The sequence below is a fragment of the Engystomops pustulosus genome, chromosome 4 (genome assembly GCF_040894005.1).
Source record: "Engystomops pustulosus chromosome 4, aEngPut4.maternal, whole genome shotgun sequence".
In the NCBI taxonomy this organism is placed as follows: Eukaryota; Metazoa; Chordata; class Amphibia; order Anura; family Leptodactylidae; genus Engystomops; species Engystomops pustulosus.
The window spans coordinates 184,416,838-184,430,784 of NC_092414.1; positions in this window are offsets into that span (position 1 = coordinate 184,416,838).

Below are 13,947 nucleotides of genomic sequence, written 5' to 3' on the forward strand. Positions count from 1 at the left end.
CTGTAACCTTCCCTCAGCACACAGCCTGCTCTAGCCTTACAGACAGCAGCTGAATCTCTTTCACAGGCTGCTGACAAGTTCTGTTAGAGGGAGGAGAACAGAACTGAGGGGATGACAAAACAATTTTCTGCACCTCCCGGTACCAGGAACTATAGAGCTCAAGCAGCTATGATGTGGGGTCATCATATTGGCTGACAATCAAGTACTGGGAGGCATGGCTGTGCAGGAGATTAATGAATAAGCAGGACTCGGCCTCAGTGAAGATGCTGATCGGACTACCCTTATGTCATTTGCATACAGCTCTAGGAACTGAGTGTTTATGTTTACAGGCATGTACAGGGACAATGCTTTCTAAGTTTCTGAAAATCCTATTTAGTTTTGGGGAGTTGATTTGACTTTTGGGTTCCATTTAATACAAAAACATACCTTAGCAGTTGAGTAACCGCTTTCCTCATGACCCCACATACACATCTATGTTCTGCCGGGGTGAATGTGCATTTGCTTTAAAAGTAAGGAAGGGGGGGGGGATCCACTGCCAGTCACCTCTGTCAACAAGTCTCCCACATATATATATGTGTGTGTGTGTGTGTGTGTGTATAATATGGTCACCTGGTCGGCTAAATTCATTACAGAACCGAATTGTGTTTCTCTGCCCTTGGAATACACATGGTAATGGCTGGTAAGTATTGCTTGTACAGGTGTAGCATATAAATTACAGGTAAGTCCCAGCAACCCATACAGGTGGACCACGCATAACACATTTTATTCATATTTCAGTGATTATTCAATTGGCCAAATGTTACAACTTCAATCTAGTGAGAACAAACTCTTTTGTAACAAGTCGGTCTTTTGCAATCTAACACTAATTGGAACTTAGTAATTGTGGTTATCAGGTGTCTACAGACTTCTCTTAGCAGCATTTATGTGCAATAATGTTCCCACAATGCACAGCGGAAATGATGCCTCTAGTTACTGGGTAAAGAGCTGGCCAGGTCTGATATACTACTCATCTCTGTTCAGACAGGCCAAAGTCTCTAGAAAGTATTGGGTTTATTTACAACAAAGAGTGTCAAATCATAACCACACCTTTTTTTTTTTTTTTTTTTTTTTCATTGTTTTAGATATAAAAAGTGCAAGTGATAAAAGTAATTTATGTTAAATACTTCATTATCTAAAGCAGCTTCCCTGTCCATATTTTGCCTCTACTTTCTCGTGTAGTGAGTAGTTTAAAGTTCCATACCCAGTATAGAATTAAGGGGATATACATCATAGGTCAGTGTATGATTAAGTCCAAAGGATATATGCCCTGTGCCTTCCCACTCCACCAACAGACACACCCCCTTGGCATGGAGGTGGTGTAAATGGAATAATAATTGTAGTCCGGGCCAGCGCCAGCATTGGAAATAGCTGGGCCCACAAAAAACTGTATTTAAAGGAAACCTACCACTTGAAGTGGCAGGTTTCAGAAGAAAACACCGAGCACCAGCTCAGGCTGAGCTGGTGCCGGTGCTTATTTTTGTTAGTGTTTTAAACCGCGTTATCGCGGTTTAAAACACTTTTTAAACTGTATAGCCGGCGCAGGGAGGTACGCACTCTGCGCTTACCATGCACGCGGCTCTCCTTCACTTCCTATGTAGCCGCGCGCACGGTAAGCGCCGAGCGCGTACCTCCCTGCGCCGGCTACAAAGTTTAAAAAGTGTTTTAAACCGCGATACCGCGGTTTAAAACACTAACAAAAAAAAGCACCGGCACCAGCTCAGCCTGAGCTGGTGCTCGGTGTTTTCTTCTGAAACCTGCCACTTCAAGTGGTAGGTTTCCATTAAGAAATCCATGGGGGTGAGGTGGGCTTTATATAAAATAACCATAAGGGGCTGTTTGGGATGATAAACTAAGGGAATATTGTAGGGAACAGGAAACTGTTTTAGTTTCTGAATAATGCCGCAATGCAAGTTTGCTGCAAAAGGGGCCAACTGAGACTCCGTTGCCCAGGGGCCTCCTGAAACCTGGAGCTGACCCTGATTGTAGTGCCTGGCCGTTTGCAAAACTAGTGTACATAGTCTTGATAAATCTCAATCTTGAGTAACACTTTCTGTATCTAGAGAATGTTCCTCCTGATGATTCAGTTCTTCAGGTAGATTCCAGCGACTGTAGGTAAGGAGATAATCATTAGACACTTTCTTAGCTGTCAGTGGATACTGGACTGAAAGCTGATTTACAGAAATCCCTCATATAAGGAAGAGAGGCAGGGGGGAACGGACACAGGAACATATTTCTTAAAAGCAACTCTACCATTTGATTCTATGTATTGTGAACCAAACATACCTTGAGAATGCTGTAGCTACACTGGTGCAGACACATATCTTGTTTAATCCCTGAACTGAGTGGTTTTGATGAAAAAACTATTATAAAATTATGATAATGAGGCCCTCTTGCAACTAACTAATAGGCAATGATAATTTGCACATTGCAATTTCTAAAAGCCCTTAAAGGACATCTACCGGCAAGATGAAAGATGGTATGCAAATGAACCTGAAGGGCTCCAGGCTCCATTAACACCTATGGAGCACGAGGCCCCTCAGGCTTATTTGCATAAAGTCCTTCATCCCTGCTCTTTAAATATATGTTAACTCTGTGTGTCCCAGATATTCTTTGCTTTTAGGGCACCCTTCATTGGTTGCACTTTTCTAACATTCGTTTAATGGGGGTACTATAATTACCCTGGGGTTGTTTTGTACATGAGTGCTGTGGTTAGCCTAACCATCCTAGACGGTATTGTCTATATCCGTGTCATTCTTCAAGACTCTGAAATAATAGACAGAATTGAGCATTACATTATAAACTTCAATAGCCCTGAGCTACAATCTAGAACTAGAGACTGAACAAAAGCAGAATTTGGCGAATCTTCTTTGTCCGTAACATTAGCCCTTAGCTGTGGTCTAAGTGAATAAAGGAGTCTTCTAAGAGCTTCATTTAACTCACGTTTTCAGGAATCCGACATAAAGGACCTTTACTTCACTAGACCTGAATTGACTATAATATGCTACCTGCTTGTTAGGATTGACAACCACCTTGAGAAGTCATGCGTAGAACGTGTTCACACCAGGAAGTTCAGAACCACCTTGAAGACCGTGAAAATCTCCTGGGTTGTTTCTGTATTTATTGCCTGCAATAATGTTTATCTTGTTTAATCCATCCATGAAAAACCAGATCTCCCCCGCTGTCTGCTCTTTCTTTGGTTGATGGGTAGTAGATGGGGTTAGTCACTAGTTTTTACAGGGACTGAGTCACGACCATACTAGACACACAACCTTGATGGGTTTATGAGCCTTGTTATATCATTTATGGACACTGAGGATGTGTGACGTCTCTGCCCTGCAGTCCGTGCCAGATTGGTTACATAGGATATATTTAGATCTGTCTACATGCCTTTAATCAGCAACTTGTCAAGTCTGCCCCCAGAATAAGAAGGGGAAGTAGGGTCAGATCCAGCAGATGTAGAGTGACTCAGGACTGGTAGATTGGACACTCCAGTATAAAGACTAGAAAAGCACACTCCTTATGTAGATGTAGCATAAATATCTTACTAGTCCTCACAAAACTCCTCTGGATGTGGCCGGGAGTGTGTATAGATTCTACTATAGGGATTATATACATATTTGTCAGAGGACAACATACCGCCTGCAGATAGGACATTGAATACAATCTGCCCAGCTCCTCCTGCTCTATAACATTCTGCCTGAAGAAAGGACACTGCTCAGCTCCTTCTTTTCTATAACCCATTGCCTGCAAATAGGAGATTCCATACACTCTGCTCAGCTCCTTCTGCTCTATAATATGCTGCCTGCAGATAGGACACTATGTACAATCTGCTCAGCTCCTCCTGCTCTATAACATTCTGCATGAAGAAAGGACACTAATCTGCTCAGCTCCTTCTTCTCTATAACCCATTGCTTGTAGATAGGAGATTCCATACACTCTGCTCAGCTCATCCTGCTCTATAACATGCTGCTTGCAGATGGGCCACATTGTCTTATCTGCAGTTAGTGTCCTATTTACTAAAGTCCCTGCAGCAGTTTCCTCTCTGACTTTGCACATTCTTCCTAGTGTAAACTGGCTCCCCCTGCACTATACTCTAAATTCAGTTTGCCCTGTTCTTAGTAAATGTACCCCAATATGTACAATCTGCTCATCTCCTCCTGCTCTATAACATGCTGCCAACAGATAGGACCCAGATCTGCTGAGCTCATCCTGCTCTATAACATGCTGCCTGCAGATAGCACACTGGGGCACATTTACTTACTCGGTCCAGAGGAGATCCTGAAAGTGCATTGTCTGACAACAATGCACTATGCCGCAATTCACTTACATCGTGCGCCCAACTTGCTGAATGTGTCGCTTCCCCGATCAGGTCCACCGGAGTTCACCATCTTCCTCCCGGTGCATGTAAGTGCTTGGCTTGCGACAAAAGTTAAATCTTGCATTTTGTCCGAATCCATCGGATCGTCCGATGGCCCGCCCCCTGATTTGTGTTGCATGAAAGCCCGCACGATTGCCCCAAAATCCGATCGCATGCAACACAATACCCTTTTAAATGTGGTGCAAATCTGAAATCGGCGGAATATCTGACGTTTGTGCGGTCCATGGACCCTTTGTAAATGAGCCCCACTGCGTACAATCAACTCAGCTCCTCCTGCTCTATAACATGCTGCCTGCAGATAGCACACTATGTACACTCTGCTCAGCTCCTCCTGCTCTATAACATGCTGTCTGTAGATAGCACACTATCTACACTCTGCTCAGCGCCTCCTGCTCTATAACATGCTGTCTGTAGATAGCACACTATGTACACTCAGCTCAGCGCCTCCTGCTCTATAACATGCAGCCTTTATGACCTCTGGAATCCGACCTATACTAAGAATGAAGGGGCAGCAGAACAGAATGGAGCTGTGTGGTTTCCCCTGCTCTGTGCGTGGCTGTGTTGCTATTGTTGAGGTTTTGCAGTGCTAAATCAATACTGTATCAGTCTTGCGCTTTTCACTTAACAAGTTGGGCGTGAGACCCCACATTAGGCACTTTTCCAGCATAATATGTTATACTGTGTGTATATGTCTTTGTCTTTCCTTTTACAGTACATCTATTTCTTAGTATCTTGTGACCATATAATCCATATTTCACATGTTTTCCCTATCTGTTATCTGGCCTCAGGTGACACATCTATAAAATGTTATGTAAGAAAATGTACAGCTCAGGTAATGTAAGGTGAGGGTGAGGGGGACGGGCGAGCTCCCTCCCCATGTATGTACAGGGCATTTTTCCGTGCTGAAATTCATGTATAGATGAAAAACAAACCACTTGTCCCACCCTGTCTGGCCTTCCCTACCTGCTGTAATAGGATCCGTCTGCTGACCTATGTATTTCCAGCATCTGCGTCTACTTATCACAAGATGTCTAATGTTTGCTGTTACCATGAAGTAACACAACAACACACGCACATACAGATCAGCCATAACATTAAAACCACCAATGGACATCCTTAGACCTCTGATGGTGTCCTGGCACCAAGACGTGAGCAGAAGATACAGGAAATCCAGGGTCAAAATTAAACGTGGATAAACCAGGGACACTTGCTCATAGATCCAGGCACTGTGACTGGTTATCTTCTTATATTTGTTATCCATGGCCTCCTTCCTTCTAAAATCAACTTTTTAAATGATGCTAATGAGCCTGAAAGGGAGAGGCTGATGTACTTGAATCTCCCTAGGGACAACCCCTTTAATGTCTGTAGTATGAGTCCCTGGGTAATGGGTCGGGCGCCCTTGCTGTTACAGCCGTATTCAGGGAACAGACGGAGGACACGTTGTGCAAAACAACTCACGGTTCTCTATTTGAACAACTGCAGGCAATGAGCCAAACGTTTTGGTTACAGATGCCGGATTGTTGGAGATTCCGGATTACTGGAGTGGTCATGGAGAATGTTCCTCAGGAGTAGATTCACCAGCCTGGTAGTAGGTGCACGGTGGGAGGTAGCTGTGTTCAGGTATAGAAGCTGCAACTTTGTCCTGGGTGTTCTGTGTGTGGCACTGGAGGTATGAGACACTATCTCTCTGGTCACTGACAGTCTGTGCTCTATATTGAGAGCTGAGGCCTAGGAGCTCCTCATGTGGTGAGAGCTGGGTTCTAAGAGACCTTGCCCCTTCCTGTCCAGAGGTAATTTAATTAATTTGCCATATGTAAACATTTCTTCAATTGGATGTTATTAAAAACAATGTTCCTGTGTGAAGATAATTTCTCATAAATGTAGCCATGTTGTCCCTTAGAAACGAGATGGCTTCCTTGGATACGACCGTCTCGCACTCTGGCAGCAGTGGCCAGACATGTGCTATTGAGTCCTGCCTGACCACCAGGATTCAGCGATCATTACCACAGGACGAAATTTGCACAAATGACACAGTCTTGTTTCCAAGGGACCATTTCACCACAGTTATGAGAAATTATCTTCACACAGGTACATTTTTTTTAATAACCTCCTAATTGAAGAAATGTTTACATATGGCAGATTAATGAAACAGAATGTGAATGCCCAGACGAGAATACCCCTTTAACTCTTGCATGTTTAGGCAGGATCTACTGCTGTCAACCACTGATGACCAGGTCTAGAGCCTTACTGGAGTGTTCGCGACTCCCTCTGTCAGCTCCTAACCTGTAAAGGACACTGTTCGCAACTACCCCTCTGACCATGTATTGGCAGGGGTGTTGCAGAAGTCAACATCTTGATTTCTCTTTTATATTCTTCTCACCCTTTCTAAACAATTTTTTCAGTATGGCAGTGAGATCCACAGCCATGATTGGGTGTACTTGGTGGGTAAGGTAATGTGCCATGACACAAGTGACAGAGAGGGAGCCAGGTGGCCACTTTTATATGCTTGATATTTTAGTGTTCCTATGTAGGTAGTTTTTTTTTTTTTGGTGCACATTTAACATAGAGCATGGGACACAATTCTGTCAGGCACTGCATGATAAATGTGGTGCACGGTCCGACTGTGCAGAATTTTGTGTCGTACCGGGTATAGTGCAGACATGTTATAAATACATGTGCAAGCAGTTTTCACTGAAAAGAGCTTGCAAAGTTCTCTTATATGGGGGTGGGTGATCCCTCATTTGGCTTTCTTGCAGCGATGCCATATTAAGCATCATGAAAGATATTCAAAGATCCTGGAATGTATGTGTATATGTGCATTGGGAGCTAACATACAAGTATGAGGAGAGCTGCAATGCAATACATATACATTCACCTGCCACTTTATTAGGTACACCTGTCCAACTGCTCGTTAACACTTAATTTCTAATTAGCCAATCACATGGCAGCAACTCAGTGCATTTAGGCATGTAGACATGGTCAAGACAATCTCCTGCAGCTCAAACCAAGCATCAGTATGGGGAAGAAAGGTGATTTGAGGCCTTTGAACGTGGCATGGTTGTTGGTGCCAGAAGGGCTGGTCTGAGTATTTCAGAAACTGCTGATCTGCTGGGATTTTCACGCACAACCATCTCTAGGGTTTTCAGAGAATGATCCGAAAAAGAAAAAACATCCAGTGAGCGGCAGTTCTGTGGGCGGAAATGCCTTGTTGATGCCAGAGGTCAGAGGAGAATGGGCAGACTGGTTCAAGCTGATAGAAAGGCAACAGTGACTCAAATCGCCACCCGTTACAACCAAGGTAGGCAGAAGAGCATCTCTGAACGCACAGTACGTCGAACTTTGAGGCAGATGGGCTACAGCAGCAGAAGACCACACCGGGTGCCACTCCTTTCAGCTAAGAACAGGAAACTGAGGCGACAATTTGCACAAGCTCATCGAAATTGGACAGTAGAAGATTGGAAAAATGTTGCCTGGTCTGATGAGTCTCGATTTCTGCTGCGACATTCGGATGGTAGGGACAAATCTGCGGCAACTGTGTGATGCCATCATGTCAATATGGACCAAAATCTCTGAGGAATGCTTCCAGCACCTTGTTGAATCTATGCCACAAAGATTTGAGGCAGTTCTGAAGGCAAAAGGGGGTCCAACCAGTTACTAGCATGGTGTACCTAATAAAGTGGCCGGTGAGTGTATATGTATGGTCTTTTTGAGTGGCCTTGGCCTCTGGCAACCATCCAAGTTGTCACAGGTCCTGAAAGGTCAATAGTAATGGATATTGGGATGTATAAACACATGTATAACTAACAAGATAGAGAAGCTGCGTTTATATCTTTTTGTGTCCTAGAAACAAAGATAGGGATGAAAGCTGAAAATTGTACCCCCACTACCCTCTCCCCCTAGGGCAGTGGTGGCGAACCTATGGCACGGGTGCCAGAGGCGGCACGCAGAGCCCTTTCTGTGGGCACCCGGTCCATCACCCCAGCACACCAGACAGAACTCAAAGGATCTTCCTGCAGTTGCAAGACACTTTAAATATACTGCTTTTAGACATATTTTGATACTTGCTTCTCTATTTAGAACTGTAGGAAGAGGGAGAATGAGTAGATAGGGCCGAATTATTTTTGGAGGACCTTCTGCTGGCCCCACAATTCTCTGTCTACAGAGGGACACTGGAAAGAAGCTAAAATGATGCAAATTTTCCATCTTTCTACTGTGTTACTGTCCTCAGGAGGCCAATTTGATTGAAAGTTATTGAAGAACAGGGAGCAATTTGGAGCAATTGAATATTAAAAACTTCTGCTTTTATAGAGGTGGTCACACTTGCTGATGATCAGTTAATCATGATCACTTAATTAGCGCACTTGCTAATTACCCTCTTAATTCCTATGAAACATTTTATAGGGAATTTTAGGGATGATCCTGAGTTGAACTGGACAAAATTTTCCATGGTCATCCCATCCTGTGGCTACATAAAAAAAGTGTTGGGCCTGTAATGGCAGTCATGTTGATGTCACCCCACCTTTTGTAGCTGATATAACTTAATATTAACTAATATTATAATAAAGGATTTGCTGCAGACAAACCCTTTAAATTTAGAGTTGTGCTCTCTATGTTAGCGTTGGGCTTGTAGAGTACATAGCAGAGTAGTCTGGCGTGCGCTGGTGACATGTAGCTGGAGGTGCTGTATTCCTACACATAGACTGTTATGGAAATGTGCAAGTTTTTTTTTTGTTGTTTTTCTGTAATATGTGGAACATTCTTTGTAACCACAGACAAATATTTTGCGGCTAACTTGGCACGATCTGTTTGACATAAAAACACCCACCACCCCACATAAAGCCCAGACAATGTTCTCTCCTTTGCTGTCACAGCCTCAGGCACTAGAGAAGGTTACAGTGCACCCGCACAGGAATAGCATCGGGGTAAACTGAGGTATCCTGACACATAGCTATGTGTAATATGCATAGGGATGGATGGTGCAGAAACTATGTGGATACATGAGAACCTGCGTCTGGCCAGGAACATGGATAATTCATACCTGCAATGTATATAGGCTATACGTTAAGTGGGAGATAGAGTTACAGATATAGAAAAGGCCTGTAGATATATGTATGTCTATACTTAGAATCTATCATATATTCACCTTGTGACCACACCAATGTAATGTGTACACAGCCTGAACTAATAACTTCTCTAAATCTGTCTGGACAAGTGAGGAAAGTAAAAGAAGACCCAACACCTCTGCTGACTTGTCTTATTCAATACTTGTATCCCCCATAAATATTCTGGAGGGGCTTTTCCTATATTTTGTGTTGAAATAATTTGACAAATGGGCGTTACCAGTACCTGACTATTATTAACTTATGTATAGATCTATCGAAAGAAAAAACGAGAAATAAAACAGTGTATTTTTCTAATACTTATATGGTGGGAAATATAATACTACTATTCACTTAAACAGACATTGCTGGTGTCCTGTTGATTAAAGGCTACCTCCCAACCGTCCCCAATCCAGCAGGACAGTCCTGCATTTTAGGGTCTGCCGCATGGTCCTAGCTGGTGGGAAGTCTGTTCTAGAATACATTTGTTAAAGGGGTTTTTCCCACGAACACAAGTTAGGCCTTATCCACAGGATAGGGTCTTACTTGCTGATCAGCAGGGTCTCAGTGAGGAGACCCCCACAGATCCCGAAAACGAGGGGTCCAATGGGGTCCTACATACCTTCATTGGACCCCTTGTCACTCCAGCAGACTATTGGAGCAGACAGCCGCGCATGACTATTCTGCTCCATTAATCTCTATGGAGCTGACGGAGAACGGTGAGCGCTGTGCTCAGCAATTTCCGTCAGCTCCATAGAGATTAATGGAGGGGAGCGGTCATATGCGGCCGTCTGCTTCATTTGTCTGACGGAGCGACATGGGGTCCAACGGAAGTATGTGGGACCCCATCAGACCCCTCATTTTTGTGATCTGTGGGGGTCTCATCACCACATGCTGCTGTAGGAAGCCAGGTAATGTGAATTAAACTTACATAAAGTACTGAAATTATTCTGAATGCTGATTTTTAAAATCGGCAGAGCATAGGCTATTGGAACCAGCTAAAAATAACATTCCTGATGACAGGTGTGTTTTAAAGAAAATCAGGGCATTATAAGTATGTGGAAGGGGAAACTAAAATGGGGGGTATAATAAGTGGGGGACACAGAAAATGGGGCTTCAGTGGGGGATACAGAAAGGGCTGGATTATAAGCAGAGGCTTTGAAGGGGTCGTTATATGTGAGGGTGCTTCAGGAAGGAGGGGCAGTGTAAGTTGGAGGGGCAGCGTATTATATATGGGGTCCAGAGGAGGGCATTATACAGTTTGGGGGCTGGCTACAGGACAGGAGGCATTTTACAAGAACTGGGGACCATTAAGGGGACACTTATACTATGCAGAAATACTTTGGGGTGGGAAAGGGGGCTTTTTATAACACACCCAATGTCCTTCATTCTCACTCAAACACATTTGCAGGTATGTTACAGGGGTCGTCACATATTACCAACCACCTGAGATCAGTGCTGCCCTCTTACCACACCCTGACAAACCATTGATGTTAGCAGGAGATGTTGGGGGTGACATATAGTATAACGTGGCAGCTGTTTAGATGCTTTGCCATCCATTTAAGAAGAGCTGAAGTTCACCATAAAAGGATGGGCGCTTACAGATAAGTTGGTAGATATGAGTAAGGGCTTGTTGTCTAGTAGAGCGGCATAGACCTACTTTCCTCTGTCTGCTATGCACTTACTTTCTGCTGCAGGCCAAATAAGCACTATCACTGCTAGACATCTCCTTGCCTGTATGTAGCATATGATGAGGGTAATATCCCTGCCCCCATCCCAGCCTATAAATATGTCAGGAGAGGAGAGGTGTTATTATATTCACAATATATATCGCATCATTTTATTGCAATCAATATCTTTTCCATTACTTATGACCTGCAAAGCACAACTATGACAGATTAGGCTTTCCTCTATATCAGGACATGCGACCTACTGTTCCTATGTACATCCTATAGATCTGTTACATATACAGGCAGTCCTCTAATTAAGGACACAACTTACAGACGACCTCTCTCCCCACTGAGACCTCTGGTGAAGTCTCTGGATACATTACTATAGTCCCAGACTGCAATGATCAGCTGTAAGGTGTCTGTAATGAAGCTTTATTGATAATCATTCGTCCCATTACAGCAAAAAATTTTGAAAATCCAATTTTTACTGTCATATAAAAAAAATCTTGCCTGGAGTTACAATTATAAAATATACAGTTCTGACTTACATATAAATTCATCTTAAGTACAAACCGAAAGTAACCTATCTTGTACGTAACCCGGGGACTGCCAATTTAGGGGAATTGAAAAAAAAAATTAAAATAAGAATAATTTTCACTATGGTTCCATCTGCATCTGTATTTTTACTTCTAAATGATCTTAAAATTAAAGTTGGCTCCATATTCTGGCACAGATAACAGAACGTCTATTGTCTGATACTTCTGCACGTGTACATATGGCTTGTAGCTATATGCTGGATTTATGGCTGTACCCTATCTACTGGAACTAAAACATATTCTTAATATTGGGGCATGGATATTTCCTATGGTCTTTTTCACTAGCAATAAGAGAGCAGAACATAAGAGCAGGACATAGGGGGGGTCCATTCTACCTAAGGCCTCATGCACACATAGTACCAAAAATGGCAGCTAATGCATGTCTGTCATTGACTTCTATTATCCACCGTCAACTTGTGGTGAGCACACGATGGCTCACCGCACGGTCATGCTGCTAATTATAGAGCAGGTCCTATTCCTTCCCTGATTTGCAGAAAAGGTCCCAAAACATGTGCATTTGGCATTAGCTGAATATTACATTGTTTATACCAAGTTATAGGAGACTGTAGGGACTTGTAAACTAAGCCCAACATATTCAGGCTCTTGCCCCGGAATTTTAAACCTTTGCAAAACAAAACCAGCCATCAGTGGACACCACACCGTGTTTCTTGTTGTGGGTATGTGGGGGGGCCTCGGTCCTGAGGGCAGAAGGAAAAAGGCCCCTCCACGTGCCCCCAATGCTTTTAAAACCACGGGGCGGGCCCCAATAAGCCTGCCCAAACCAGCCCCTTTTTGGGACCGCCTAAAGAAGGGGCCAATTGCCTTTTTAGCCACCTTCTGCACCATCACCGTAAATCCCCTACAGTCCCCAGCCCCTTCTCTATGCGATTTGGGGCTAATGATAGCAAGCTGATCTGTGCTGGGACCTGTTCATACAGCTGGCTGGAACGGTTGAATATATTTTGTGCCACTCCATTCAATAGTATAGGAGTGTCAGACATTGCCGAGTACAGCGTTTGGCTCCGGCACTCCTATTCACTGTGTAAATGCTCATAGCCCAGCGCTGTACTAAGCAATTTTCGACACCCCTATACTATTGAATGGAGCATTCAGGACACATGCTCATCATGCCACTCCATCCATGAGTGAAAACAGGACCACAGAGGATGGTGGGGGTAACAGCAGTCAGACCCTCATGAATGAGATTGGAATTCCCTGTCCCTAGGAAGATAAGTGGGGATCCAATACCCAGACCCCGGACTGATCAGCCACACTGGCTTCCTGAGGGGACAGTACACTATATAGCCATTGGGGCACATTTACTTACCCGGTCCAGTCGCGATCCAGCGGCGGGTTCTCCGACGCTGATTCGGGTTCCGTGCGCCGATATTCACCATGTTTCGCTGCTGCGCCGAGGTCCGCCGAAGTTCACCTGCTTTTTTCTGGTGTATGTGAGTGCTTGATCTTGCGACACAAATGGCTTTTTAAATTCCGCGGTTTTTCCGAATCCTTCGGGTTATCCGGTGGCCACGCCCCCTGATTTCTGTCACGCGAAAGTCGGTGCGATTGCGCCAAAAATCGATCGCATGCGCCACAATCCCATGAAATACAGCGCAAAGCGGAAATATTCGGGAAAAACCAGACGGATTCGCGGCTGCGGACCCTTAGTAAATGTGCCCCATTGTGTTTATAGTGGTTGTGTTGGGAAATTGTCGCAATGCTTCTATTCACCCCTTTTAAAGGGCTTTCCAGATCACTATTAAAGCCCCTGGATTGCATGAATGGGGAACTTACCTCTCTCCTGGACCCCTTCCCTGTGTGCGCTATGCCTCGTCAATAACTTTGTCTGGGCCAGAAGAACCAGTGAGTGTTGTAGCCCATCACTTATTGCCCATCACTTAGAGCCAGAAATTTGCTATAAATTTTTTCTTACAGATAGGTAGGATTTTTTTATATTTTTCCAACCTCCTGCTCACCAGTTATGGGACAGAGGATAGGGATGAGATAGCTATCTGCCCTGTCATAAAAGTCTCCTTACTTTACAGGAACTGACATGTAGTCACTCCAGCACCTTTAATGACCTACTCATGATGCATCTAAATCCCCAAATTTGTCCCATAAGTTATGAGAAAAATGTAGCGGGCCATTCTGATATTGGATTTCCA